Source organism: Coptis chinensis, chromosome 3 (assembly GCF_015680905.1).
Source record: "Coptis chinensis isolate HL-2020 chromosome 3, ASM1568090v1, whole genome shotgun sequence".
Taxonomy (NCBI): domain Eukaryota; kingdom Viridiplantae; phylum Streptophyta; class Magnoliopsida; order Ranunculales; family Ranunculaceae; genus Coptis; species Coptis chinensis.
Window position 1 is genome coordinate 57,566,136 of NC_141458.1, and position 23,480 is coordinate 57,589,615.

General features: G+C 36.6%; 1 long non-coding RNA gene across 2 annotated transcripts; it reads left to right on the forward strand.

Moving 5' to 3' along the window:
* Positions 1-126: 126 nt before the first annotated feature.
* LOC147510152 (uncharacterized) lies at positions 127-23,228 on the forward strand. Of its 2 annotated transcripts, XR_015218759.1 has the most exons (4): positions 127-556; positions 650-738; positions 22,576-22,649; positions 22,729-23,228. It is a non-coding gene; the product is annotated as an uncharacterized LOC147510152 (long non-coding RNA). The 2 variants fall into 2 exon arrangements; XR_015218760.1 differs by lacking the exons at positions 22,576-22,649; positions 22,729-23,228 and adding an exon at positions 1,891-2,111 and having other exon boundaries at positions 447-556.
* The last annotated feature ends 252 nt before the right edge of the window (positions 23,229-23,480 follow it).

The following is a 23,480-nucleotide window of genomic DNA, read 5'->3' on the forward strand; positions in this document are numbered from 1 at the left end:
ATGACATTATGTGGGCATGTGGCGCCAGCACCCAAATGGCACACCACTAATTTAAATGCTTAAATTTCTGTCCCAGTAATATCATCATCTCCTTTACTCACGGGTTTCCTTGATGATTCGTCTTTTGCGGATTGACTCTGTGGGCATGCTTCCTGGAGCACTGTGAGCCCTCCTATTTGTATCCTTTCTCCTTTCCTTGCCAATCTTCAGACGACGGAGACTAGGGGCGGACCCAAGAGAGGGCTGCACCAGGCTTCAGCCCGGGGTCCGTTTCCTTAAAAAAAAAATTAGTATGCATTGCACTTTAAACTTAAAAACCCATTAGCCAAAAAAAAAAAAAAAAAAAACGATCGACTCTACGACTCTAATTACTTAACCCCATTCTTTCTCTCTCGACTCTCGACTATGAAGTATTTAACCCCGCTCTCTCTCTTTCTTCTTGGTCTCTTGAATCTTGATTCTTCTATTATCTTTATTCGGATATATGATTCTCAGATATTGATTATAAGGCTCACTGGCTCAAGCTTTTACACATTGACTCGTTCAAACTTCGAAGGTATGTTCCGCTTATTATTATTATTATTACAATATATATGGTTGGAATTTTGAATGTTGTTGTTAATCTTACAATTATCTTACTGGTCGAAAGATTATTGGAGCAACGAGCAACTAACCTTTCTGAGTCTGCTCCTGGAACTATTCGTGGTGATTTTGCTGTCGAGATTAGCTCATTGGAAGGTAATTAGATTTGTTGTTCATGTGTTATATTGGTTTAGTTGTTGTTTTTTATAGATTTCTGTCTTCTATTGTTGCATGAGTTGGCACGATTATAGTATAATCTTGTTATGGTTGTTTGAATTAAAATTGGGTGAATAAGATATTTCATGAATTGCAAAACCATTTATGCCTTTCCCATGGGTACTGGGTAGGATCTTTTTGTACAAGTGTATTGAAACCATGTAGTTCTCATCAAACAGTTATAGATAAATGTGTGATTTTTTTTTAGACGTTCAATGTCGAAGGGAGTGCGAAAGATAGATTCTTTTTTTAAACCAAAATAAACGGCCGACACATCCAATGTTGTTAGTATTATTGAAAAGGATGATCAAGGCCGTTCAAAGTTCCAAAGAGTTGAACCCATTGAACAAGTTCGTCCTAACTCTCAAGGGATTGAATCTAGTCAAACCGGTGTTACTAGTTCTTTGGTACGTGACCCAGGGTTAAACCGTCAAATAAGTAAATATCCTATTAATCAGCGTGACGAGATCCGACGAGCTTATGTCATATTGGGGCCACTTCATATCTACAGCAACTACAGAAAGGGCATTCTCAGCCATGAAACTTATCAAAACATAGTTTCGAAACAAGATGGAGGATGAGTTTCTTGCAGATTTAATGGTTATCTACATTGAAAGTGATTTTGCTAATGATATTGATCTGGATTTGGTAATAGATGATTTTGACGCCCGCAAGACCCGCAAAATACCGTTTAAGTAGTTTTGCTTTTTAAATAGATTTGTAGTCGAACTTGATTAGATATTTTGATAAATTACTATATATATTTGGCTACTTGTAAATTATGGTGTTTCATTTGTTTCTTTAGAATGTGTCTATTATTTTTTTTTGTTTAAGACTCTGGTTAACGTTGTTTAGCCCGAAGAGAGTTGAAATGTTGGGTCCGCCCCTGGACGGAGTCTGTCGACATTGTATATGGGTTTAGGTAAGTGCTTGTGCCTGCATAAATCATATGATTAAGTCCTAGCAAATTAGAAACGGTCTAGTGGACAAATATTGTGTCTTTAGATATTTTATCTGAAATTTCAAAACTCGAGACATTGACATAAGAGTCAATATCTCGGTATAGTTCGTATTTATTTCAAATATGTGCAGGTATTGAGCGGAAAAGAAAGGAAGAAGACAATAGACATGTATCAGAAATTGATTGGGTCAAAGCTAATGAAGGACACTATGTAAATACTGGATGAAGTGAAAGAAGGGATTCATGAAATCATTATCAGAAAAACCATTAAAAACATGAGAGCTAGAGAAAGAGAGAGTCGGAGAGATTGTAAACTTTCATTACTGATAAATAAAACTTTTTTTTACTAAAATTTGATCTCATTCAAACCATTTCTATATCATTCATCTTCGATTGTGATAAATAATTCAGGTGATCTTAGGAGCTAAAGATTGTTCTTAAACATCACATTGGCGTCGTCTGTGCATCGAGAACAAGAAAATTTGAAGTTTTCTTCTTCTTCGATTTCGAATCCATAGTTTTGTTCTGATTTTGAGTGAAAGATGAGTAACAGAAGTTTAGTAGTGAAGTTTGAATCATAATGGCTCCAAAAAAGAGAGCAAACAGCAAGTGAGTGGATAATGATAATCAATCACAAACAAGAAATACAAGAGCTTCAGTAAGTAGGCGAGCGAGGTTAGGAGGAAAATATTGAAGTAAGGGTTTCACTTCAAGAAGTCTTGATGAGATTAAGGGAAGTCGAAAAGCAGAATGCTATATTGCTTAAGGAGAATCAAGAAATGAAGAAGGGAAGACCAAGTCAAGTTGTAAAGGATATCCATAGGGAAGAAGATGAGGTGTGTAGTTCAAAATCGATTAGTCACTTTACGGAAAAGGCATCGGCAAGAAATGAAAAAATTGTAGAAGCATCACCGATACTTGAAATTCTGATACCATAACCCATCACAAAAGAGATGATATAAGAGATGAAGCAAAACTAGCTTCTCGAAAAAACTTCGGCGTCGATAAGAAGACTAGCAGACGATGTCAGTAGAAATCCGATACATCAAAGTGTCGAGATGATGCCCATTCCACCAAAGTTCAAACTTCCTAAATACACGCAATACGATGAGACATCGGATCCGATGGACCATCTATTTGCATATCAACATTAGTTTTCAATATACAAAGGAACAACCTATCTTGATTTTTTATTATGCTAGTCCTTCTCGTCAAGTCTGAAGGGGAAGGCGTTAAAGTGGTTTGGTTATTTACAGGAAGGGTTGATATCATGTTATCGGGAGATTAAGGAGAAGTTTTTAACCAATTATGGTCATCAGCGAGTAAAACCGAAGTAGGTATCAATGTTGTTCCAGCTAAAGCAAGGAAAGAAGGAATCTCTGAAAACCTTCTTATCGTAGTTCAAGGCAAAGGCATAGCTCGTAGAGCATTTAGATGAATCAGAAATGACATTAGTGATGGCATTTCAGACAGGGCTTATTCCAGGTTCCAAAATGAAATTCAGAAGATGCTAGAATGTGGAATCATCAAGGAAATCGATAACTCAGAATGGGTAGCAAATATTGTTGTTGTCCCAAAGAAGAATGGCAAGGTTAGAATCTGTGTGGATTTCACAGATGTTAACAAAGAGTGTTCCAAAGACTATTATCCGATGCCAAGAATTGATGAACTGGTTGATCGAACACCGGGTTTTGAGTTGTTGAGTTTTGGCGATGGGCATTCAGGGTATTTTCAAGTGATAATGGCAGTATTGGACCAACTGAAAATAGCGTTCGTTGTGGAAGAATTTCTTTATTGTTTCATCAAAATGCCATTTGGTCTAAAAAAATGCAGGAGCAACGTATCAGAGATTGGTCGAGAAAATGTTTAGACATTTGATCAAACAGATTGTGGAAGTATATATCGACGATATGGTAATAAAATTGAAAAAAGCAGAGGATCATGTTAAAGACCTTGATACGGTGTTCCGAATATTCAGACAATTCAACATGAAGCTCAACCCGAGAAATGTACTTTTGGTGTAAGTTCAGGAAAATTTCTAGGGTATATAGTCACAAAAAGAGGTATCGATGTGAATCCAGACCAGATTCGAGCTATTTAGCAAATGCCTTCTCTGAGTACTAGAAAGCAGATACAAAAGCTGACGGGAAGAATAGCAGCTTTGAATAGGTTCATATCAAGAACTTCCGACCGATGTAAACCCTTATTCAAGTTACTGAAAAAAAAATACAAAGTTCATATGAGAGGAAGAATGTGAAAGGGCATTCTCAGAATTAAAGAAGTATCTCCAAGAAGTGTCAACTTTGATAAATCCAGAGGAAGGTGATACGTTATTTTTATATTTAGCAGTATTGGATTTTGCTATTAGTTTGGTACTAGTAAAAGTGGAAAATGGAGTTGAGCGACCTGTTTACTTTCAATCCAAAACCATGATCAAGGCTGAAACTCGATATTCAATCCTAGAAAAATATGCATTAGCTTTCCTCTATTCTACTCAAAGGTTGAAACCTTATTTCCAATCCCACTCGGCCATTGTCATGACGAATCTTCTGTTAAAGCAAACTTTAGCCAAAACAACCAAGTCGGGAAGAATGGCGAAGTGGTCAATACTTATTGATGAATTTGGAATTAAATATAGGAATAAGGTTTCAGAGAAGAGCCAAGTATTGGCAGATTTCTTAGCAGATTTTCCTGTTGAAGATGAAAATTGGAAGATTGAGGAGGATAGCTGCTTAAAATTGCAAGAACCTGATGATGTGATGGATGAAGATGATCCATAGGCTGGCACAAATGGGTGGAGACTGTTTGTCGATGGATCATCAGGACAAAAGGGATGTGGTATTGGAGTTGTTTTGATAACCCCTGAAAATCAGAGATTGGAGTCAGCAGTTACTTTGGGGTTTCATGCATCCAATAACGAAGCAGAATATAAGGCATTGATTACAAGATTGGAAATGGCTAAATCGCTAAATATCAAAGAATTATCTGTATTCAGTGACTTGCAATTAGTGGTAAGCCAAATCAATGGTGGATATTTAGCAAAATGCGATAACATGATCGATTATTTGAACTTTGTTAGATTGAAACTCAAAAACTTTAGCAAGATTAAATTTCAGCACCTCAATTGAGGAGAAAATCAACATGCAGATGCGTTGGCATATGTCGCAGCTATGCTTGAAAATACTAAAGGACGTCTGTTGCACATTGGTGTTCCGCAGGACCCAAGTATTGATACGAAACATTCAGAGGTTATGGAAGTAGATATGTTGGGGGCGCCATGGTTAAGCAGCTATGTTTCATTTTTGTCTAAGGGTGAATTACCAAAGGATAAAAACGAGGCTAGAAGAATAAAAGTAGGAGCTGAAAGATATCTGCTGATTGATGATGAATTATATCGAAAAAATCCTGGTAGACCACATTTGAAATGTATATCGATGACTGAGGCTAGTCAAATTATTGCAGAGATACACGAAGGGGAGTGTGGAAATCATTCAGTAGGGAGATCATTAGCTAACAAGATAGCGAGGCAAGGATACTTCTGGCCACAGATGTGAAGGGATTGTCTTCGATATGCGAAGAAGTGTATCCAGTATCAGAAACATGGACATGCAATTCATGTTCTAGCAGAAAAGTTGCACTGTGTATCGAACCTATAGTCGTTTGCTTTATGGGGGATGGACATTGTTGGACCACTAATACCTGGGAGAGGTAAGAAAAGATTTATGCTTGCTGTGACTAACTACTTTACTAAATGGGTAGAGGCTATAACTTTGCAACATATCAAAGAATAAGATATTATCAGCTTTCTGTTTGAAAGAGTGGTGTGCCGATAATGTCTACCATATGCCATCATATCAGATAACGGTCCTCAATTCATTAGAGGCAAGGTAAAAGATTTCCTAGAATTGTATAAGATTAAGCACTTCACATCGGCACCTTATTATGCTCAGGGTAATGGGCAAGCGGAGGCGACAAATAAGACTATTATGGATAATGTCAAAAAGAAGCTAGAGGACAAGAAAGGCTTATGGGTTGACGAGCTAAACAATGTGCTATGGGCATACAGAACAACTTTAAGAGTAGCTACAGGGGAGTCATCATTTACTCTGGCCTATGGCAATCGCTCATTTTTTGTCTTTATTGGATGGTATATGGATGATGTAGATAGATGATGGCCGTTGAACAAAATAGAAGCGTATCAAAACCTAATTATTCCTCAATAAGTAAAAGATGAGTAGGTTATCGTTCCACTTTTAAGTGTATGTTTATATGAAGGACAGGACTGGAAAGGGGGTTTGGGGGATTAAAAACTATTATTATAGATTTTAGATTCTAATGCTAAACTAAACTAAACTATTGAGAATTTATAAGAGAGGGAATTCAAGAGATTAGAATCCATCCTTACCTTTGATTTGTGACCTTTTGCTTCATGGTTGTTCTCACAAGTAGACTATAATTAGGCAATCGAGCGAGTGTCGATGCCCTCTTGGACGAAAAATCGTTAACGAATAACTCTACTTAAGGTTGTTCCTATGTTTATGCTATTAATATCTTTTTTCTTTTTATGTGAGCTTGGGTAGCTATTCAATGAATCACCATCTAAAGCAAACACAAGGAATACTTCCCTTACTCTAAAACACTACACAACTAGAAGAAAAGTAGAGAATAGTAGTATAATATTCAATTACAATAAATAAAACCCTATTCTAGCATTATATTCAATTACAATAAATAAAAGCATGACACTAGCAAATATTCAATTGCAATAAATAAAACCCTAAACTAGCATGATATTCGATTGCAATAAATAAAAACCTTAATCTATACTTCTATCCCCTGGTATGGGCAATAGAACTAATAACTAAAAACATAAATAACTAACCTGATTGAAGAAAACTATGAACCAAAAGAATCATCAAACCCTAAGCACCGACTTCATCTCCTCCCTTGAAGGAGAAGATTAGCCTTCCATAAAGAAAGAAGAACACGAAGAACGAGAAGAAGAAGAGTTGAAGATCATAAGACTAGAAAGACTAACTTATTAAAACTCGGCTAGTTAAAACCGAATATTTTATTATTAATCTCTCTCTGCCTCAAGTTCTGGAGACAAGAGTATAAGTAAATTGGCAAATTACATGAGGCACGTAGGTCTTCTATTTATAGGGGTTACAATGAGTTCTAGAAGCATTCCAAACCACCATTTGTTTCCTAATAGAAATCAACTTCTTTCAGAGTACAACTTCATCTCCAAAACTGAGAAGGAATTGGCTCTGATGTCGTTTCATGCATCACGGGCGACGATCCATACGCCTCTCGGACGGAGAGTCACATCCGGCGATACGATAGTCGTGTGTCTCGGATCGCGAGACTCTATTTTTCCTCTTTTACTCCATCCTTCTTTCCTCTTTTACGGGCTTTGGTCCAAGCAACGAATCCTTTTGCCTTGGGCTTCCAAATAGGCTTTAAAATAGGTCCAAGTCATATCTTTAATAGCTTCAATTCCTTGGCCTTCTCCATTATTGTCCATGGGCTTCCCATGTGATCCTTAATGATCCGAATTGCTCCGTTTTACCCTTTTTTCTCTAATATTCTAGAAAACTCTCTTTTTCACCTGTAGAATCATAAAACATAACTTACAAACAATATTAGTCTACTAAGATGGCTAAACAAGAGGTATAATCGAGGGTTAAATTACACTTTTTGAGCACTTATCACAACTCCCAACTAGCCTTTTGCTAGTCTCTTAGCAATAAGATAAAAATATAGATAAATGATCAAAATCACATCCTAATAACAAAAATAAAATCCTAACTCACTTTCGCAGGCATCGTGATTGCATTTACCATATGCAACAAGGCTTTAAATCTTTAAGTTCCCCAAAAAGGACGAGTTATAGTCTCGTGAAGGTTTTCAAGTGATATACCCACAAAATCAATCAATAGCATGTTCAAGAATGATAGTATTTTTCAGAGAGAGAAATTCCTTACCTACTTAGTGCTTATTCCAATAGACGGTATCTATTGCTAACTACATTGCTGCAAAGACTCATAGATTATGATGGGAGATAGTAAAAATTGACAAAATTCTCAATCAAGGCTTATGTGTGTACTTTAGTCAATCTCCTATACTCTCCTATCCAAGAAACAGAATCCCTAGTTTACCTTTAGACAGATAATTTTGACTTTCAATCCTCACCGGTCATACTCTCATAAAAGAATCTCTTAGAAGATGGTCTACTATTTTACCTCATGTATGTGGGGAAAAGAATAATGAATATGAACATCCCACATACTACCTTGAAAAATGGACTTCTTGATGAAAGTAGTCTCATGGAAAGAATGTCAATCACATATGAAGTGTCGGGTCCTTCACTTTAGCATCCTCTCACCTATTATAGACTTCGTACCATACTGTAGTGATAAGTCATGGGTTGTAACTTGGCTTAGGTATTGGTTTATGAAGGAAAGGTAAAAAGGATTCAAAGGTTGTTTCTAAAAACACTAAGGGTTTTGTTAATTTCTTTGGAAGATTTCTTTAAATTCTGTATTGCAGAGAAAATTTTTCCTTTGTCTTAGCTTTTCCATCCATTATGTTTTTTTTTTTTTTTTTTTTTTTTTTTTTAATTTTTGTTTCTTTAGCTCAGTGGTATATCCTTGATTAGTACTGGATATGCTTGTTTTCCACTAGCTTCTTTCACTTAGAACAGAATGATGGTCTTCATTGTATCTCTCTGGTATTTCCTTGTAATCTTCCTTTTGTGCTATTTCTTCCTCTTTGTGCCCCTTGTATTCTCAGAAACATATAGGTATGGCTGATAAAGATTTTGGTTATACTCCTTGTCTGGAGTTGGGTAAAGGGTAAAATGGTTTTATGAAAGAAAATGGCTTATTGTAAGGCTCAAAAGGGTTTAACATGATGGTCCTACTAGGTGGGATAAAGGCTGAATAGGTTCACTACTTGACTTATCAGTATGATACTCTGTTTGGAATAGACTACAAGACCTAATGGCTATCTCCCCAGTTGATGTCACTTAGTGATTAACCAAATCAACGAATAATGAGACTATATTACAACGACATAAAAACTGAAAGATGTTGAGTCACTAAGACTCAGATTATTCGTAAGACTCTCTAAAGAATAGGTATAAAGCTCAAGTCTCACGGGCTAAGTCTAAAAAAATATGTTTCCAGTTTACTAGGGATTAAATCTCTCTTCTAACAAACGTACACAAAGCTGACCAAGTACTATGGTGGTGCCTTGATAAAGAATTATATCAACAAGAACTATGTGTGAGCATAATAATTAGTCTAAGTGGTAATGAAATCAACAATATCAACTATCTATCAAACTCAACACTAAGCAGTATAGAATCTATATTCCATACTCATCATTAAAATTTATTTTTCTCACGCTACTGATATAGAAAAAAAAAACCAAAATATTTTTATTTTTGAAAACTAATTTTCGAAATTCATTTCTCAAGTACACCCTCCCCCAACTTAACATATGCATTGTCCTCAATGTATAAAAATTAAGTAAATGAAATGAATGAGAAAAAGGGAAGATGTTACCATTGATGCCGAATATCAAAATTAATCCAAAAAATAAGAACATTTCCTTTTACCAAGATTTTTTTTTTTCATTTATTTATTTATTTATTATTAGGTCTTTTTAAGTCAGATCCCTAAGACTATATATCATGCATTATCAATTTGGAGTGAGGAGATCATATTTTCTTATTCAAATCTGACGAATGTTTGGAGGACGAGGAGGTCTCACCTTGTGGGTTGTCAAAAATACTCCTTGATATGCTTGAAAGATTGCTTGTGAAGTTGATTTTCTACCTTGAACTATTTCAAGTCTGATGATTGTGTGATAGGCCTTGTGGTTCCTCTGTGTAGAAGATTGACGAAAATCTTTCTTTCTAACAAGACAATAGTATTTGATGTGCCCTTTACCACCACAGTAATGATAATAGATATCTAGCTGACTGCGGTCAAGGTGGGCGGTAGACTCACATACTTCTCTCGTTCAGACAATGATGGTGTAGAAGAGGCTTCAACAGTGCAATGCTTCTTATCAATATGGTTCACTTTCTGCTTCAGAAGACTCATTTCAATTTCTAGATTCTGTTATTTTTCCAAAACTTCTTTAAGCTGATTATCTAGTAACTGATTTTTCTAGGCAAAAGTCTGTTGTTCATCCTGAAATGTAGAGTTCATCTTCTCAAGGTATGATACTCTCTCTACCAATTTTCCATTCTGATCACTTAAATCCTGAATTTTCTCCAGAGATTCCAAGAACATGGCTAGCAATGCCTCTGTGGTGGGGTTCTCAGGTTCATTACAGTTTTTTGTAGATTGAGCACTCTCAATTGTATCTTCGAATAAGCAGAATTCTTGTATCATGCTATTAAGGAAGTACACCTCTCCACCTTCGGCGTCATCATAATCCTTATGCAACAAGTGGAAGATATTTATGTCCATGGACATCTTACCAAACTTGATCTTCATTTCACCGTTGTGACAATTTATCAAAGCTTTTGTTGTAGCGAGGAAAGGTCAGCCTAGAATAATTGGAATTTTATCAAAAGCCTCCTGGGTGTCTATCAAAATGAAATCCACTGGATAGTAGAAATTGGCTACTTGAACAAGAACATCCTCAACTATGCCTCTGGGAATCTTGGTAGAGCGGTCAACTAACTTTAATTTGACTTGTGTAGACTTTAGGTTCTCCAGGCCCAACGCTTGGTACACATGATATGGCAAGAGATTAACACTAGCACCAAGGTCTAAAAGAGCATTACCCATAAATTTTTCTCCTATCTTGCATGATATTGTAGGACTTCCTGGATCTTTGAGCTTGACTGGAGCTTGCTGATGGATAATAGATGTTGTTTGTCCAGCTAGAAACGCTCTCTTTGGAACATGAGTACTTCTCTTTATGTTGCATGCATCCTTCAAGAATTTGGCATATGATGGCAACTGCTTGATCACTTTGAGAAAGGGGATATTGATGTTATCTTTCTCAAATGCCTCCTTCATCTCTAAAAATTGCTTGTTCTTTTTTATTTGAGCAAAAAACATAGGAAAAAGTGCCTTTGGTACAAACACATCAACATGTGTTTGCTCTTCTTTCTCTTTGGCATTTTTGCATATCTTGTCTTGGTCATCTTGATAAATGAGAGTGGAAAGGATTTCCCCCACTTCCTTTTGAACTTCATTTGAAATCTTGACCGATTGCTCTATAGCAATGTTATCATGAGAAGGTAAGTCAACCTTGCTGTCTATATTTAATCCTGATCTGAGAGTAGTAACTGAGCTGACATGATCATGGAGGTGATCAATATTAGAAGTTGTCCCAATGTGGCATACATCTTTACTCCTCAATATTTGTTCCAATAAGCTAGGTTGAGTGTCTTTACAGACAAAGCAGTTATGAGTTGGTCGACCTTAGCATCTAGAGACTCCATTCTAGAACATTGACTTGCCTGAGATTGCTGGAGATTGAGCTGAGACTGTGAAATAAGCTCTAGAACACTTTCAAACTTATGATTTTTCTGTGATAGGAAAGTAATAACATTCTCCAGGTTGGCAGTGTGGCATAATTTCTCCTAGGATCAGTCACAAACTCTCCACTTGTATTGGAATTCTGTTGAGAGTATAATTGTTGTTGAGGAACCAACTGTGAAGCTTGACTTGTCTATGGAATATAACTTTGATCTTGAGAACCTGGGGGTCCAGCATTCTATCTCCAATAATTGTCTTGAAAGTTATTACCACCCTGGTTGGCCCTCTGAAATGAGTTTATATTGTACTTTCCAACTGATGCATGTTGATAGTAACCAGGACATTCTAGAGTTGTATGAGAAGTGCCCGAACAGACTTCGCAGTATTGGCTAGCTTACATGACTGGGAGAGATTTAGCTTGAGACTTGATGATCTTGGAGGGATTCATGGAGAACTGGTTGAATTTCTTACTCAGAGTTTCAATGCTAGTGGCCAGGCTAGCCAATGTAAACTTCAGTTCTTGATCTGATTGTTCATGTGCTTGGTAACCAAATTGCTTTGGCTCCCCCTCCATGCTAGCAACATTCTCGTTGCTAGTAGTCCATTATTGTGTTTCTTCAGCTAAATTCTCGATAAAGTTGTAAGCTTCCTTTCCATCCATTGATGTAAACTTGCCTTTGTGCATTGACTGTATCATTTGCTTATTCATCATCGAGAGTCCTCGATAGAAAAAATGAGCCAATATGCTCTTGTCATATCCATGATGTGGACACGAGACTAGCAGATTGTTAAATTGCTCCCAACTATAATGATATTCTTCGCTTTTCCTTTGAAATTGCTAATAGCTTGCTGCATGGCATCTGTCTTCTGGGGTGGGTAGAACTTGTTCATAAACTTCGTTCTCAACTTCTCCCAGTTGTCTATTGAATTGATCGGTTGTGCAGTTAACCATTCGGAAGCTTTACCTTCGAGTGAGAGCGGAAAAAGAATCAACTTGATACTCTCATCTTTGATATTCTGGTTCTTAAAAGTTCTGAGGACTGATAGAAATTTGGTCATGTGAACATATGGCTGAACATTGTCTGAACCATTGAACTTTGGAAGCATAGAGATTATTGATGCTCTAAGTTCAAACTGGTTAGCTTCTGTCTCTGGAAAAACAATACTGCTGGGTGGGTCTCCAATGATTGGCGAATAGAAATCGCTCAGCTTCTTTCTTTGTTGTGCTTGCATGGGTGGGATAGCTTCAGGATTATTGGTGTCCATAACACCTCTATCATTGCATGCGACCATTATATCAATCTCATTTAGTATTCTTGTGAGTCGGTTGTTACACCTTGTCTACTGTTGTATTCTTACTGGACGATGATATGGACGACGGGGAATACACTAGAAAATGCTATGCGAAGATGATGAAAAACTATCCTACTATGCTTGAATGCAATTAAACTAATACGCAACTATTCTAAATTATACTAATATGCAAAACTACTTTCCTTCAACTGGGTTGGGCTTTGCAGCTAGTATCTCGCCCGTTGTCTAAAACTGTCTCTTTTAGGGTTATGGTGAATCACTTAGATTGCTTAAGGACCACGGTCCACAGACGATAGTCCGTTTGTCAAGATTCAGACAAGAAACACTAGAGTTTGCATATCAAAACCTAATTATCCCTCAATAAGTAAAGGATGAGTAGGGTATCGTTCCACTTTTAAGTGTATGTTTATATGAAGGACTGGACTGGAAAGGCGGTTTGAGGGATTAAAAATTATTATTATAGATTTTAGATTCTAATGCTAAACTAAACTAAACTATTGGGAATTTATAAGAGAGTGAATTCAAGAGATTAGAATCCATTGATACCTTTGATTTGTGACCTTTTGCTTCATGGTTGTTCTCACAAGTAGACTACAATTAGGCAATTGAGCGAGTGTCGATGCCCTCTTGGACGAAACATCGTTAATGAATAACTCTACTTAAGGTTGTTCCTATATTTATGCTATTAATATCTTATTTCCTTTTATGTGAGCTTGGATAGCTATTCAATGAATCACCATCTAACACAAACACAAGGAATACTTCCCTTACTCTAAAACACTACACAACTAGAAGAAAAGTAAAGAATAGTAGTATAATATTTAATTACAATAAATAAAACCCTATTCTAGCATTATATTCAATTACAATAAATAAAAGCATGACACTAGCAAATATTCAATTGCAATAAATAAAACCCTAAACTAGCATGATATTCGATTGCAATAAATAAAAACCTTAATTTATACTTCCATCCCCTGGTCTGGGCAATGGAACTAATAACTAAAAACATAAATAACTAACCTGATTGAAGAACACCATGAACCAAAAGAATCATCAAACTCTAATCACTGACTTCATCTCCTCCCTTGAAGGAAAAGATTAGCCTTCCATAAAGAAGGAAGAACACGAAGAACGAGAAGAAGAAGAGTTGAAAAATATAAAACTAGAAAGACTAACTTATTAAGACTCGACTAGTTAAAATCTCTCTGCCTCAAGTTCAGGAGACAAGAGTATAAGTGAATTGGCAAATTACATGAGGCACTTAGGTCCTTTATTTATAGGGGTTACAATGAGTTCTAGAGGCATTCCAAACCACCATTTGTTTCCTAATACAAATCAACTTCTTTCAGAGTCCAACTTCGTCTCTAAAACTGAGAAGGAATTGGCTACAGTGTCATTTCATGCATCTGGACGCACGATCCATGTGGCTCGGATGCGAGAGTCGCGTCTGGATGCACGATAGTCGCGTCTTAGACGAGAGACTCTATTTTTCCTCTTTTGCTCCATCCTTCTTTCCTCTTTTTCGGGCTTTGGTCCAAGCAACGAATTCTTTTGCCTTGGGCTTCCAAAAATAGGCTTTAAAATAGGTCCAAGTCGCATATTTAATAGCTTCAATTCCTTGGCCTTCTCCATGATTGTCCACGGGCTTCCCATGTGATCCTTAATGATCCGAATTGCTCCGTTTTACCCTTTTTCTCTAATATTCTACAAAACTCTCTTTTTCACCTGTAGAATCATAAAACATAACTTACAAACACTATTAGTCCACTTAGATGGCTAAACAATAGGCATAATCGAGGGTTAAATTGCACTTTTTGAGCACTTATCAGCCTATGGTATGGAAGCAGTTACTCCAGCCGATATGGTGGTATAGACATCCAGAACAATGCTTGTAGAAAAATGGCTGAATGACCAGGGGATGCATGCAGAGGTCCTAAACTTGGAAGAAAAAAGAGAACAACCAAGAATAAAGCTTGATTCTTACCACAAACAGCTCAGAAAAGCATTCAATAAAAAGGTCAAAGGAAGAAGTTTCCAAGAAGGCGACCTAGTGTTAAAAGAAGTCACTCAAGTGACAAAAGAAAAGGAAGCTGGAAAGTTATCAGCAAACTGGGAAGGCCCTTACATTATCCATAAGGTTAGAATAAATGGGGCATATTATTTGAAGAATGCTAATGGAGAGTTACTACCAAAACCTCAGAATGTCAATAATTTAAAGGTATTCTATCAATAATGTATTTTTCAGTTTAATGAGCTATGTAGCAAGAATATTCAATTCAATAAAAAGTTTCAAATTCATAACGCAATGATGTTATAATATTGTGTATAAAGTCCTGGTATCGACAGAAATGTTGGTGTCAGGCATATGGCCAAAAGTCCTGGTATCAGAAACAGTGGCATATATTAGGCATATAAAGTCATGATATCGACAAGAATGTTGGTATTAGGCATATTGTCAAAAGTCCTAGTATCAGAAACAGTGGCAAATACCAAGCACATAAAGTCCTGTTATCGGCAGATGTGTTGATATCAGGCACATAAAGTCCTGATATCGACAAAAATGTTGGTATTAGTCATATTGTCAAAAGACCTAGTATAAAAAACAATGGCCGATACCAGGCACATAAAGTCCTCATATTAGCAGAAATGTTGGTATTAGGCATATTGTCAAAAGACCTGGTATCAAAACAATGGCGATACCACATAAAATCCTGATATCGACAGAAATGTTGGTATTAGGCATATTGTCAAAAGACCTGGTATAAAAAACAATGGCCGATACCAGGCACATAAAGTCCTCATATCAACAGAAATATTGGTATCATGCATATCGCCAAAGTCCTGATATCAAGATCCAATACAAAGCGGAGGAACAAAAAGTTCCGATATCAGTTATATTTTCAAAGGATGAGGTATCAGAGATCATTTAATGATAAAGGTGCATGGTTCAGTTTTTATTTTTTAGCAATAGTTGCTATGACTATGAATGTTGGAATGTTTTCTTGATTAAAGGTGCATGTCCCAAGTATAACTTATTGTAAAAGGAAAAATTCGAAGAACAGATAATAATGTAATAAAAAAGTTGATTATTAACATATATTTTCAAAACAGGTAAGCATAGCATTAACAAGTGAATAATAGAAAGAAGATGTCAATATAATCTTCATCTTCATCTTCATCTTCATTCTCATCATCGCCATCATCCCCATCAGTCGAAGATCCATCATTGGTTTTTTCATAACAATAAGGATCTCGAAGCCATTCATCATCATCATCTTCTTCTTCTTCTTTGTCATCACTTTCTTTTTCTTTTTCTTCTTCTTCTTCTATTTCATCTTCTTCTTCAGTGTCAGAGTGCTCAGTGGTTGGGCAATCTGACCAGTAGGGCCATTTTGGGAGAACCATTATATTGGCAATAATGGTAAGAAAGAAAGAAAGAAAAAGGAGACATGTTTTTCGGTTTTAAGTTTGGCTTTTTTCAGTTAAAAGTTTGAAAAAATTAAGTTAGATTCATATTGTGGAAGGTTTATTTTTTTTTATACAAGTAAGAGATGGTAAAAACAATGAAAATAAATGGTGTTTAGCAAGAAAACGAGGAAGTTTTAATAAAGTCAGTTGAAAAGGTAATTTTTTTGGTTATCTGTGCAAGGGACGTTTCAAAAGTAGTAACTCATTTAATGATAAATTAGTTAAATTAAATAGGTTATTATTTCAATGCATGTTGGTTTTTGAATTATTGAGGATAATACAAGACGTTAGAATTTCATTTTCTATTGATACTCTCTGTTTGGTTGAGGGTATCGAAAATTTCATTTTCTAGTGATATAAGTCTAAGTATCACTGATACTCTCTTTTTGGTTGAGAGTACCAAAAAAACAACTTTACCCGACAGACTCCAAAAAGATTACCCGACGGTTTATAACCATAGGAAGTTACCAACGCCTTTTATCCGTCGGGTATTAGTTGGCCATCCGTCGCATATTTTCTCGAGGGTATTCCAATTGTTTTATTCTTTCCGACGGTTGCACGAGAGTTTTTAGCTATCGGCTAGTTGGATGGGTTTTAACCATTGTTTGTTTCTAACAGACGCCTAAACATGGCAGTACTACTTAACCGTCGGCATATCTATTCAATTATCAGGCGGCAAAGATTTCACTTCCCACGCTAAAATTTCATGAAAAATTAAACCACCCTAAAATTAAAATAATTAAGCCGACTCTAAAACTTCCGAGTTTTCAGCTTCTCCTTCTTCTACTACTATTCACCTTCTGCAATAGCCCTGCTGATTACACCATTACCTCGTGAAACTCTTGATTTTCATTGGCACCACAAACACCGCCCTTCTCAATCTGAACAGGTAATTTCAATGTTTGATTTTTTTTTTTTTTTAAGTTAAACAACAACCACATTCATAAGTTCTAGTCAACATAGTAGAAGTAAAATCACTCTGTTGTTTCACATCAAATAAACAACTAAAGTAAAGTAACTTCAAAAGATCTTCTACCTTCTTCTCCACCACGTCATCATCTTCTTTTTCTTCCTTGGGCTTGTTGTTCAAAAAGACTTCTTCTTGGAACAACAGTGTACATGGGGCTGACGAAGCTTTTCATACTCATCTATTAAAGTGAGTGTCAAAGGTTTAGTTTTTAAAACTTCTTCTTTTTGTTAATAGGCTTGCCTTGTGAAGAAGCTTCTTCGATTTGGAGTAATTTGTTGTACTTTTTGTTCAGTTCCCTTAATCTTTTGTTCATGAAACTCATCATTGGTCCATCTGTTGTAGTAGTGATGATGTCATAGTTGGCTTGTGGTGGTGATGTTGTCATTGTGCACCTGCCCCCAGTGGAGAGAAGGTGGAGGGTAGTTTTAATTTTGCATGTTTAATCCTTAAAAAATCTTCACTTTCCTTCACTACAAAGCCACCACCTCATCTCTCTGCCACCACGCATCTCCTCCTCCACTTCCACTACCACTTATTTGAACACCAGCTTTTAAAAGATGGAAACTTAAGTTATTTATTTAAAATTTGTGTTCAATAAGTGTAACATGATTTCTTTTCTAGCTGTTTTATTAAAACTTGTGTTTGATTAATTTCAACTCTGAGAATATTCGTCTAAAGACCATATTACGTCGCCATAATTTCTGGTAAGTTTGTCCAATTTGATTTGTGTGGTTTGACAAAGGGCTTCTTACATAATGTCTGATCTTCTTGTTTAAATTGCTTTGGATGACAAGCAGGTTCCTTGGTTGTTTTTCTTTGCTTTCTGTAAGTGTGTATTCTATATTTTAGTGTCGGTGAAAATTTAGTATTCTATATATGTGCACTGGCTATTTTTTTTTTTTGTCTCTTATATGAATTCTGAAAGCTCCATTTGATATATAACCAACTGTAAGAATGCATTTTTATTTTTCCCCATATTATATTTTTCAGTTCCTAATGTGAGTAAAGTGTTTTTATTTTCAACGTTGTTTGATGAAACATGTGATAGATAAGCGGGCTTTATACTAGTGGTAATGCATTTTGTGGAATTAGAAATGTCGTGTTTATATAGCTTTACAATTGTAGAAGTAATTGTAGCAGACTAGTATCATATACCTTTAATGCCAAAAAAATATTCGAACAGAAGAGGTGTATGGAGACTAGTATCATATGTAGCATACTAGTATCATACCTTCAAATCAAAGGCTACTGACTTTGATTTGGTTTAAAGCAACTCATCTTATTATTATTTGAGTAATGCTTTAATCAAATGTGTTAGTCAAATGAGGATGATGTATCAAAATAAAATTGCCACATTGTGCTTGGTTTTGTACAAAAAAATTTAAGGTAGTTTGAGAGCAATCTAGTTAACTAAGTTAAACTATTCTACCATTTTACTCTTTGAAAAGCGAACAGACTTTTCAAATAGAAATGTCCTGCTAGCATTGTAGGATTGATGTCTTTCTTATTATAACACCAATATGTTTGTGTATGTATTGCTGATTATATAAGATGCATGAATATATGTGTTCGACTCTAGTTTCATCTAACTTTGGTAATGAATATTAGGTTAGTGTATGCGTAGAGTTAGCTTGAAGTCAGTGTATGCCTCTACATAACTATTTAGCTATTTTTCTTGTCTAAAGTTTCGTTTGTTCTTTCTTATCTCGTAGAAGTACATCATGGAGTCAACGTGCTTGATAGATAAAAGTTGGATTGATCTAGATGATTTTCGGCATCCGCATTTTATAAGAGGTGTTACAGAGTTTGTAGCCTTTGCCTCGAAACACCACGTTAACAAGAATGTCATACCATGTTCTTGTCGAAAGTGTCGAAACCAAGGTGCGGCAATGAGCCACGATAATGTTGCCCTACACTGTTTTAGCTATGGATTTGACAAGACATATAAAATATGGTTCTTGCACGGTGAGAAAGAAGTGGTAGAACAACATAATGAAAGAGGGCCGGGATTTCAAGAGAACGTGCATGTGGTTGACATGAATGTTGCTTTCCACACCATTGCACAAGAGTTTAGTCTTGACAACTTGGACACTTTTCTTGGAGATGATCCAGGAGGTTGTACAGAGGGGGGAGAAGTCGTAGACGGTGTTGCTTTTAATGCTAACTTGCGTGAAGCAATGACTGCATTATATCCTGGATGTGACTTTAGTGTTCTTAGATTTGTCGTGAAACTCCTTAACCTGAAGTACACAAATGGGTGGAGTGATAAGAGTTTTACCGTATTGCTTCAACTACTCTGCATGGTTACCTGCTGGTAACAAGATACCAGAGAACAACTACAGGGTAGATAAGATGATTAAAGACTTGAAACTAAAATGCAAGAAGATTGATGCAGGTAGAAACGACTGCATCTTGTATTGGGAAAAGAATGAATTTAAGGCTAGCTGTCCTACTTGTGGTGTTTCTAGATACAAAACTCCAACCATTGAGGATTTGAGGAAGCGAACCAGGGTGCCTGCTAAGGTCTTGCGATATTTTCCACTTACGGAAAGGTTGAAGTGATTGTATAGTGTGCCTTGGGTGGCAAAGGAGATGCGGTGGCATTCTACTGGAGAATCAAAGCCTGGCACGATGAGGCATCCTGTTGACTCGGCAGTATGGAAGCAAGTCAATTTAAAATATCCAGACTTCTCTATAGAGCCACGGAATGTTCGCTTGGGACTAGCCACTGATGGTTTTACACCTTATGGCAACTTTGGAGCGCAACATAGTTCATGGCCTGTAATGCTTGTGAACTATAACCTCCCGCCTTGGCTATGCATGAAGTCTCAATTCACCATGCTTTCAACTCTCATTGAGGGTCCAAAGCAACCAGGTAATGATATTGACGTTTATTTGCAGCCATTGGTTAAAGAACTCCAAGAATTGTGGCGTGATGGGGTGATGGTTAAAGATGCATTCAAAGGTGAAGAGTTCCATATACGTGCCATTTTATTGTGGACAATCCATGATTTTCCAGCTTATGGGAATATCTCTGGCTGTAGAACTAAGGAAAAATTCGCTTGCCCTCCTTGTGGTCCGAAAACTGCTTCTATAAGACTTCACCATGGAAGTAAGCATGTGTATATGAGAAGTAGACGGTGGCTTCCATTGAGATCCGAGGCTAGAAATGATACAAGAGAAAGCACCTATGATAAGACAAAGGAAGAAGATGAGCAACCAATAAGGTTGACTGGAGTTGAAGTTAAGAGAATGACTAAGAGTTTGAAAAATCATCAATTTGGGAAGCTCGGCTAGAATAAGGAAGGGAATAAAGGAAATTTGTGGTTTTCGAAGTGATCTATCTTCTTTAAGCTCAAGTATTGGAAATACATTCTCGTCCGTCATAACCTTGATGTCATGCATATTGAAAAAAATGTATGTGAAATTCTTCTTGCTTTGATGTTGAATACGAAAGGGAAAACTAAAGATGATGTCAATGCACGCAAAGATTTAAAGCGCATGAAGAGAAAGAAGAAATATTGGGTGACTAAGCTTGGCGGGAAACAGGTTATGCCTCAAGGTATCTTTTGGCTTCAAAAAGAGGAGAAGAAGTTGTTCATCCAAACCTTGCACAATCTTAGTGTACCTGTTGGGTTTAGTGGTAACTGGTCTAATATTGTCAAAGGAGATTTAATGGATTTGAGACAAATGAAGTCACATGACTATCATATTCTAATGCAACATTTGCTGCCGGTATTAATACACATGCTTATAGAGATGGCAACAGAAAAGAAGCTCAAACAATTATTACTACCATTTGTACTTTCTTTAGTGCTTTGTGTTCGAAGAAAGTAGATATTGAAACACTTGATGTACTGGAAAGGGGTATGGTCAAGGCATTGTGCGCGCTGAAGAGAATCTACCCGCCATCATTGTTTGTTACTATGATGCATCTTCCTATTCACTTAGCTCATGAGGCTCGCCTTTGTGGGCCTGTTTTCTTTAGGTGGATGTATTGTTTTGAAAGGTACGTAGCCTGATTTTTGTTACTTATTTTATTATTTTATTTTCTTATTTTTAAGATTCTATTGCTTCTAAAATATTTTTTTAAGGTACATGAAATATTTCAAGGATTATGTTACCAACAAAGCGCGCCCGGAAGGTGTATTGTAGAGCGTTACTTGAAGGAGGAGACACTAATGTATTGTGCAGGATATAAAGGAGGAGGTGGTCTTTTAGATAAACTTGATAGGATGGCTGAAAATGAACCTGATGTTTTACTAGATTTTTTGGATAGTGTAGACGACAACCACACTGCCAATGAGGGTGGGCCACTTGGCCCAAGTGCAAAGTATTTATTGGAAGGTGTGGAGTATGAACAAGCACGCCAATGGGTACTAAGAAGTCATCCCAGTTATGACAGATGGCACACGTAAGTATATCACGTCGTATTAAAGTTGTTAGAAACTTAACACAATCTAAATTATATACATAATCCTAACTAACTTTATTACTTCAAAAATCATTTAGGAAGTTCACTAGCTTCATTGAGGACAATAGAACAAGTGCAAGGAGGAGAATTTGGGCACACTAGGGTGGCATTGTGTTCGATGATTTCATCTCATGGTTGACAAAGCGGTAGGAGTTCCTTGAATCCGATGATCACTTCAAGGATTTAGTTAGGGGACCTACACGCTTTGCTACAAAGTACCATAAGTATTGTGTCAATGGGTTTCTCTTCATCACCAAAGACTATCGAGAAAAATAAAAGGAACCAAAAAAAGCGGTGTTACCACAAGTTGCCCTTACAACTTTCCGTTCTAGTTCTAAAGATAAAAATCCAATTGATGAAGATGCAGATTACTATGGCGTTCTAACAAACATTGTTCAACTAAATTATCGTGAAGGCTACAAGACTGTTTTGCTCAAGTGTGATTGGGCTAAGTGCACACAACTTGGTGTGAAAGTTGATGAGGAAGCAAAGTTGAGGTTGGTCAACTTATCCAATCAACTCAGTTCGGACCATATATGTGATGAACCATTTATTCTTGCAGAGAAGGCTACTCAGGTTTTCTATTCCCAAGATCCCAAGAATCTTGAATGGCATGTAGTGCTGGAGGTTCCAAGAAAAGTGTATTTTGATGAAGGTGGACCGTGTCTCTCAGAGGAAAGAGTGGTGAATGATTCAGATATAGGGCCTAACAACCTCGACATTTCTATGGTGGATGAACTGATATTCAACGACCCAGATGACATGTTTGAAGTTGTTGAGAGTAGCAGAAAAAGAAAGAGATCTAGAACATAGTCCATTTATATTTTGTGTTGACTTAGTCTTTGTGAGTTTTGTGGTATTAAAATTTTGGTAGTTCTTTGATTAAGTGTAACTTTTTGTTTGAACAGGGTAGGTCTGTACTTGAATCTTTTTCTTTTCCGGCTGTATTTTTCATGTGTGCGTAATAGGCCTTTTATGGAATGCTTTCTCTTGCTAGTTAAATAGAAATTTAAATAAAAAATTAACTGATCTTGATCTTTGCACCATGGACATGCATACTTGTTGTATTGTATTACAGCTCTTTGCACATGGATGAGGGACAAACACATAGCAGCTCACATTCACTAAGTGACAGCCTTGGTGATGACTTAGGTAATGGAGATGATTTTTAGTTTTCAGTTTTCCGTACCATTGTTTTGATCTTACTAACAAATTTGGTTGATATATGCAGGTGAGACACACATTTCTGGTGCATCAACTTCCTCTTCTAAGGAAACAAGAGGTCCTTCGATAGGTGTTTCGGAGGAGCTGCCCGAAGGCTATGAGAAGGTAATCATTAAGCTTAATGAGTGGGGTCAACCAGATGAGCCCAAAGAAGGGGTTGACCATTTCATCACCAGCTTGGTCACATTGCTCGCCGTGACATCCCAATTTGCTATGATAGCTGGAAACCAGTTCGTTCGAATGAGAGCATCATACCCAAAGCTATTAAAACTTTAGGAAGAATGTATGTGTTTGAAAACATCGATACTATTAACATGGATTGGACAGTAAGCAAATTCCAGAAAGCGTGGAAGGAGTACAAGCATGAGTTGTTCAAAAAATACGTCAAAGATCAACCTCCTTCCTTTGTGAGGGAACATCCCAAACAAGGAATTCCTCTACAAGATTGGTGACAATTTGTGGATAATTGCAATTCCGAGAAATTCAAGGTTAATGGGTTTTCTGTTTTATTTCATGGTGATTAGGTATATGTGTTTTGATATAAATTAAAGTGCACTATTACTAACTTTAACATGTACAAGCTTCTAGTTTGAGGAACACAGAAAATCGTAAGCAACAAAAAAACTCTTCGTGTCTTGGGAGAAAATCTGCAGCTGTAGCTAAAGTTGAAATGGCAAAGGAGAAAGGGGTCCCTATGTCATCTATCACTAGATTGGACCAATATATACACAATCATAAAAGAAAGAATGGGGAACACCA